The sequence below is a fragment of the Cupressus sempervirens genome, chromosome 1 (genome assembly GCF_028749045.1).
Source record: "Cupressus sempervirens isolate cs-2001-9-10 chromosome 1, ASM2874904v1, whole genome shotgun sequence".
Taxonomy (NCBI): domain Eukaryota; kingdom Viridiplantae; phylum Streptophyta; class Pinopsida; order Cupressales; family Cupressaceae; genus Cupressus; species Cupressus sempervirens.
The window spans coordinates 593,436,158-593,442,781 of NC_143118.1; the positions used below are offsets into that span (position 1 = coordinate 593,436,158).

Consider the following 6,624-nt stretch of genomic DNA (forward strand, 5'->3'; position numbering starts at 1 on the left):
TAAACTTTACGCCGATTGCGGGGCATTTAGAACCGAATTTTATTGAATTCTCTCCACTTACGTAGCCAAGAACGAATTTTTTTGCTCTATTTAGAACCCCCACACCGACTTCTTCACTGATTTCTTGTTTCGACTGATTAATAAATTCCCTAAATCGACATGCACGATTGGAATTTAGAGAGTCCACAACGACAACCTTTTGTTAATTCATTGTGCAGGTCGGTAGGTAATTCGTGGAAATTGCGTTCTTTGACACGAGAAAGAGGAATTGACATTGAACATCAGAAGGGCGGGTTTTCAATTTAAATATTCTGTGTTCATAATGCCAATAATGCTTCAATCCGCAAGATAAATATATGGAGAGTTACGAAGATCATAGCGTATTACTATATTAGGCGTGGCTGATTCACTGGATTAGATGTGTGAGAATTAATTAGTCACACAGCTGAAGTCTACGCAGACCATTTGCTTAACATCAGCTGGAGATTTAAGGCTGACTCGATTGAAGACATACCCAATTCAAAGAACTATTAATATGGCCAGCATCTAATTCGTACACAATTGCATGCATTTCCGAATTTCCTTTTCAAGATGTTCATGCCGACGTCTAGTACAATCATATGTTCATGGCTGGTTTTGCTCTACTCTTCGTCTCATCTAATTTTAGTTTTATCACTAAATGCAGAAAAATGCACATGGCCTCAAATGTGCGGAGATTTGACATTTCCTTACCCTTTCCAACTGCACAAAAATGATTGCGGTTTGCCTGGTTTGGAAATTGCTTGCAAAAGAAAATCGAGTTCTGACCGTGGAATCCCCTTCCTTCCGACCCTTTCGGGGGATGTGAAAATAAAGAATCTCTCGTACGACCACATGCTAGTTGACGGCGCAGGCACGTATGCTTCTCCATGCGAGAAACAGGGTAATGTTACGAACGCCACAACGTTCAGCCTTGTCGACGAAGGGCCTTTCAGGATTTCTGAGTTTAATAGGCTCCTTGCTATTGGCTGCAACACATACGGCCAATTTCAGATGTATATGGGAAATGCATCACAGGAAACGCCTTATTCGAGCTCCTGCACATCTAAATGTGGCTATGCTTCATCGCTCTATACCGGACAACTGCCCTGCAAAGTAAATGGCTGTTGCCAAATTCCGGTTCCAGGAGGTTACACAAGAATTAACCTTGCCGCACGATTCTACTCTTCCTATGGACCGAGCAATTGTAGCAATTCGGCTTCCGCTATAGTCGATAAAGATAGCTGGAATTCGATTTCCAATTCAACGTCGTTCACAGCTGCGGACTTTTCTTTTAGGGTGGCCTGGGCTATTCCAAATGACACCTGCTTCTCTGCTCAGAGCAAGAGTTCGTACCAGTGTTCTCTGAACGCCGACTGTGAAAATAGAACTCGGGGTTATGTTTGCAGCTGTAACACTGGCTATGACGGAGATGGATACACCAACGGCACGGGATGCAAAGGTAAAAAAAAACCCTTTGTGTTTCAAGTACATTCTTTAATTTGAGATTCTACTCTAATGTTTTCATCCCCTGTTTCAGAAACAAAAACATGCACAGGTTTCACTTGCCTCCAAACTTCATCAATAATTGCAGGTATCTATTTATGGGCATCTAATGTTTAAATGATATTTCCCCATCTGGTTTGCATTTCCTGCTGTACAAGTGTTTTAATTGTGGAATGCAGGGGCTTTTGGGATACTAATAGCTGCGCTGCTTGGCGGCGGCAGTCTCTTGTGGATTCTGAAGCTAAGAAAATCCAAGCGCGACAAGGAAAAGAACTTCAAGAGGAATGGAGGAGATCAGTTGGGAAAATTACTTTCATCATGAGGGGGAGTAGAAAGTGTGAAGCTCTTCTCTTTGAATGAGATTGAGAAAGCTACAGATAAGTTCTCTCAAAATTTGATCTTGGGAGCTGGTGGGTACGGCACTGTTTACAAAGGCACTCTCGCCAATGGACTTGTTGTGGCTGTGAAGAGGTCAAAGCAAGTTGATTCAAAACAAATCGACCATTTTGTCAATGAAATTGTTATTCTAAACCAAATCAATCACAAAAGCATGGTGAAGTTACTCGGCTCCTGCCTCGAAGCATCGGTTCCCGTGTTGGTTTATGAGTAAATTTCTAATGGAACACTGTTTGATCATCTGCACGGCAACGAGAAATAAGAAAAAGCAACCAAAAAAAATGTCTCAGCTTGTGAGAGGATTTCAACACCCTATTAGAAGTGTATCTTGTTAGAGGACTTCAACTTACAATTAAGTAAGCACCCTACTAAACGATTTCATACAGCCTATTAGGACTACTTTGTTAAAAGATTTGACTGAAATCGCTTATTAAAATGTCTCATAATAGATCCTATGGTTGACACTTGCTTGCCTAATAATAGATCACCTCTAAACAATGTCTTTTTGATCCTTCTCGATCAAATGTGTCAATGGTGTATCCTTTTCTCTATCCTCTACTCAGCTCTAACTAATTCTGCAATTCACTCTTTCTTAATAACTTCTAACTCGCCATGAATGCTCTGCATGCAAACTATCTTCTTCACTCCTTTAATTTTTTACACACTCATTCATAAAGAGTTTAGGTCTTCATCCTTCTTAAAAATACTTTGGTAGCTTAGGGTTAGGTATGAATCTATGGCTGAGATTCATCCATTTTGCTGCTTAATCCTTCTCATTTTATGATTGGCTGCATGTAAATGCATAGGGAATCCAACTAGAGATTCATCATCTCCAAAATATCGAAATACAATCTTAAGTTGGCTCAAAAACAATTTATATAGTTGTTTGTGTCATTACAAACAAATATGTCAAAACTGTCTTACTTGGCATTCGAAGTCTCTGACACTTGGCATGCATTGTTCTTTATATTGTGACTCGGCCCCTGCATTGCTTAGCATCCACTATTTACTCGACTCTTGAATCACTTGGCATGGTCTATCTACTCGGCACTTGAATGACTCAGCAGACGAGCGACTTGACACTCATTGCAACTCGACATGGTCCAATATTTACATGTTGTGCTCAACATAAATTACTAGTTTGGCATGAACTAAGTAAATGGATTAAGTGTGTTGACACTCACTTGTTAAAACCAATATGAGATCAACATATTATATTGAGGACATTATAGTGGATAAAAGAATGATCATAATAGCTTATAGGGTAGATTTACATTTTCTTTGCCACTTCTAAGAGAAAATAGAGATTTGTATCATGCATCCTCTTCAAAATGCATTAATGGAATTGGTAAAAAGAACAAAACAAGAATCTAGAACAATGGAGTTGAAATAAATGGTGCAAACTTTGAGTCACCCAAGGTTTTGTTTAGTTTTTCAAAAGTGAAAGAAGAAAATTTTTAATGATTTTTTAAAAATTATCTTGAATAGATTGGTCAAAATAAAAGAGTCCAACTTATGAATATATAAGGAGATAGATAAAATAAGAAGAAATTTTAATAATCTCCAAGGAGGAGATCCAAGAAAATAAATCAAGAAAATAGTTTTCTAGAAGTGCTAAAATTTGATATCCAGGGTAAATATATTATTTAAATAAAAAAGAGTGGTTCAATAATTTCTAGTAAGATTTTAAAATGTATAATGTGTTTCTTTCAATAAAATTAAAATGAACATTGCACATTGAATATAAACTACTTGACATTGAAAATGGTTATTAACATAACTTTTAATGGTGTCTAAATAGCAAACATTGATATTCTATATAATGAAAAAAGAATGTAGAATCAGAAGACTTTCAAGCTTAATATTTTTAAGGTTTTATAAGAGAGAAAGTTGATTTGGGGAACAAAGTCACTTGGAAGGATATTTATCTATTCATATTTTTATTTTGGGAATAAATATGGTTACAAATCATTCAAGGATATTATTATAAATATTGAAAATAAAAGGAAAATGAGTGTTCCTTTTATTATAGTTCAATGAATAAAGGAGATATTGGTAGAGAAGAGTCATTACATCAACTTGGAGCTAAATCATTACACATGTTTATCATTGTGAGAAGCATTCTAATAATGATCACAACATCAAGGGTGAAAACTAAAAGGGAATTATTTTCCCTCGACTTTAAATGTCTAATGGATGATGTTGTGAGATTGAAATGCTAGATAACCAAATCTAGTATATAGGTTGCAAGTAAAAATTATAAGGTATTAGCAAAAGTTCCATTAAATTTTAGTAATAACGTGTGTTAGAAAATAGTTATAAAATAATAGAAGAAAGAGATTTAGGGGTAAGTGCACCAAGTTGTGGTGCCAAAAGGGGGGTATAAGTGGACACCTTTTTTCTGAAATCAACAATTTCTGAACTTCAACAAGAATTTGAAGATAGTTATGCTCAAAATTTTAAGATACGACAAAAACAAAAGTAGTAGTACTTTGAATCTAGTTTCTCAACTACTAATTTTTTTTCAAAATGGTTTAGTTTTAGATCCTCAAAAAAGGGGGCCACAGAAAGTGGTATTGTTTATTCCAAAAAAACGTAACACAGTACAAAGTGTGGCCCTCCTAAAATTTTAACTTTAAAAAAAAAAGTCTTTAATCACTCTGGTCAAAAGTTACTTAACACTATGTAGTTTATCCTAGATTTTTTGAGTAATTTTATAATGTGTATTTTTTTTAAATGAAATTTTTAACTAGACAGATTTCAAAAGTATGAAATATCTGTGTGCTCCCCCTAGAAATGATTGAAAACTAATCTAAAATCAAAACTTCTTTTTTTCAAACTATGTAGAATGGAGTCTAGTTTCTAAAAAACTAAGTTGTTGCAAAATTTGATGAATGAGCTAAAATCTATAGCCCAATTAGTACATGTTGGTTTTTGACAAAAAATGGACATACATTAAAAAAAAATTATAGATGAAAGGCTTGAAATAGTTCAAATTAAAAATAAATTATATGGTTATATAGCTAACACAAAGACCTACAATGTCATGTAACCTAATCTTATCAATGCTCAACCATGAGGAATCTTGAAGAAGAGCACACAAGAAAAATCAATCATTTTTTGTATGTTTGCAACAAAACACGTCTTAGACTAGTTTATAGACTCCAAACCTTTGAGTTGGATCTCCAAGGCAAAACCAAGCCTTAGGCTTGGTTTAATGCAAGGCTTTGAATGACACATATGCCCTATAGTGTGCACGCGCTATTTAAAGCTTTTTGAATTTTGATCCAATAGTATGTGCACGCTATAGTGCACACACACTATTGAGACCTAAATAGTGCATAGAGAGGGAAGAAGAGACACAAAGCAAGAGCAAGAGAGAGAGGGGGGGATGGCTATGTGTGTGTGTGTGTGTGTGTGTGTGTGAGAGAGAGAGAGAGAGAGAGAGAGAGAGAGAGAGTAGGGGATGGGAGAGAGGAGAGAGAGAGAGTAGGGGATGGGAGAGAGAGGAAGTGAGAGAGTAGGGGTGGCAGAGAGAGTAGGGGATGGGAGAGAGAGGAAGTGTGATAAAGAGTAAGGGTGGACAAGAGAGAGTACAGGATGGGAGAGAGAGATTGAGAGTAGGGGATGGGAGAGAGAGATTGAGAGTAGGGGATAGCATAAAGAGTAAGCAGTGGGAGAGAGAGAGAGAGAGAGAGAGAGAGAGAGAGAGAGAGAGAGTAGGGGTGGCAGAGAGAATGTAGGGGATGGGAGAGGGGGGAGAGAGAGAGAGAGAGAGAGAGAGAGAGAGAGAGAGAGAGTAGGGGATGGGGGGGAGAGAGTAGAGAGGGAAAGAGTAAGAGAGAGAGAGAGACAATAGGCGATGGAAGAGGAAGTGGGAGAGGGAGAGAGAAGGGGGATGGGAGTGTGTGTGTGAGATATCTAGAGAGTAGGGGATGAGAGAGGAGAGAGAGAGGGGGATGGGAGTGTGGTGTGTGTGAAAGAGAGAGAGTAGGAGAGGGGAGAGGGGAGAGAGAGAGAGTAGGGGAAGGGAGAGAGAGAGAGTAGATGGTGGGAGAGGGAGTGGGAGAGGGAGAGAGAGAGGGGGGAATGGAAATGTGTGTAAGAGAGAGAGAGAATAGGGGATGGGAGAGAGAGGAAGTGTGAGAGAGAGTAGGAGTGGCAGAGAGAGTATAGGATGGGAGAGAGAGATTGAGAGTAGGGGATGGGGAGAGAGAGAGAGTACATGATGGGAGAGAGAGATTGAGAGTAGGGGATGGGGGAGAGAGAGAGTAGGTGGTGGGAGACAAAGCGGGAGAGAGAGAGCAAGAGAGAGGAGGATGGAAGTGCATGTGTGTGAAAGAGAGAGAGAGAGTAAGGAATTAGAGAGGGGTGAGAGAGACAATAGGGGATGGGAGAGAGAGTAGGTGGTGGTAGAGGGAATGGGAGTGGGAGAGGGAGAGAGAGGGGGGATGGAAATGTGTAAGAAAGAGAGAGAGTAGGGGATGGGAGAGAGTGTGAAAATGTGAGAGAATAGGGGGTGGCAGAGAGAGAGAGAGTAGAGAGGGAGAGTGAGAGAGAGAGAGAGTAGGCAGTGGGAGAGGGAGAGTGAGTGAGAGATAGAATAGGGGATGGGAGAGGAGAGAGAGGGGGGATGGGTGTGTGTGTGAAAGAGAGAGAGTAGGGAATGGCAGAGGGGAGAGAGAGAGATAGAGGAAGAGTAGG

General features: G+C 39.0%; 1 pseudogene; it reads left to right on the forward strand.

The window, feature by feature from the left end:
- The first annotated feature begins 597 nt into the window (after positions 1 to 597).
- LOC149578817 (wall-associated receptor kinase 1-like) lies at positions 598 to 2,182 on the forward strand (annotated as a pseudogene).
- Positions 2,183 to 6,624: the final 4,442 nt, after the last annotated feature.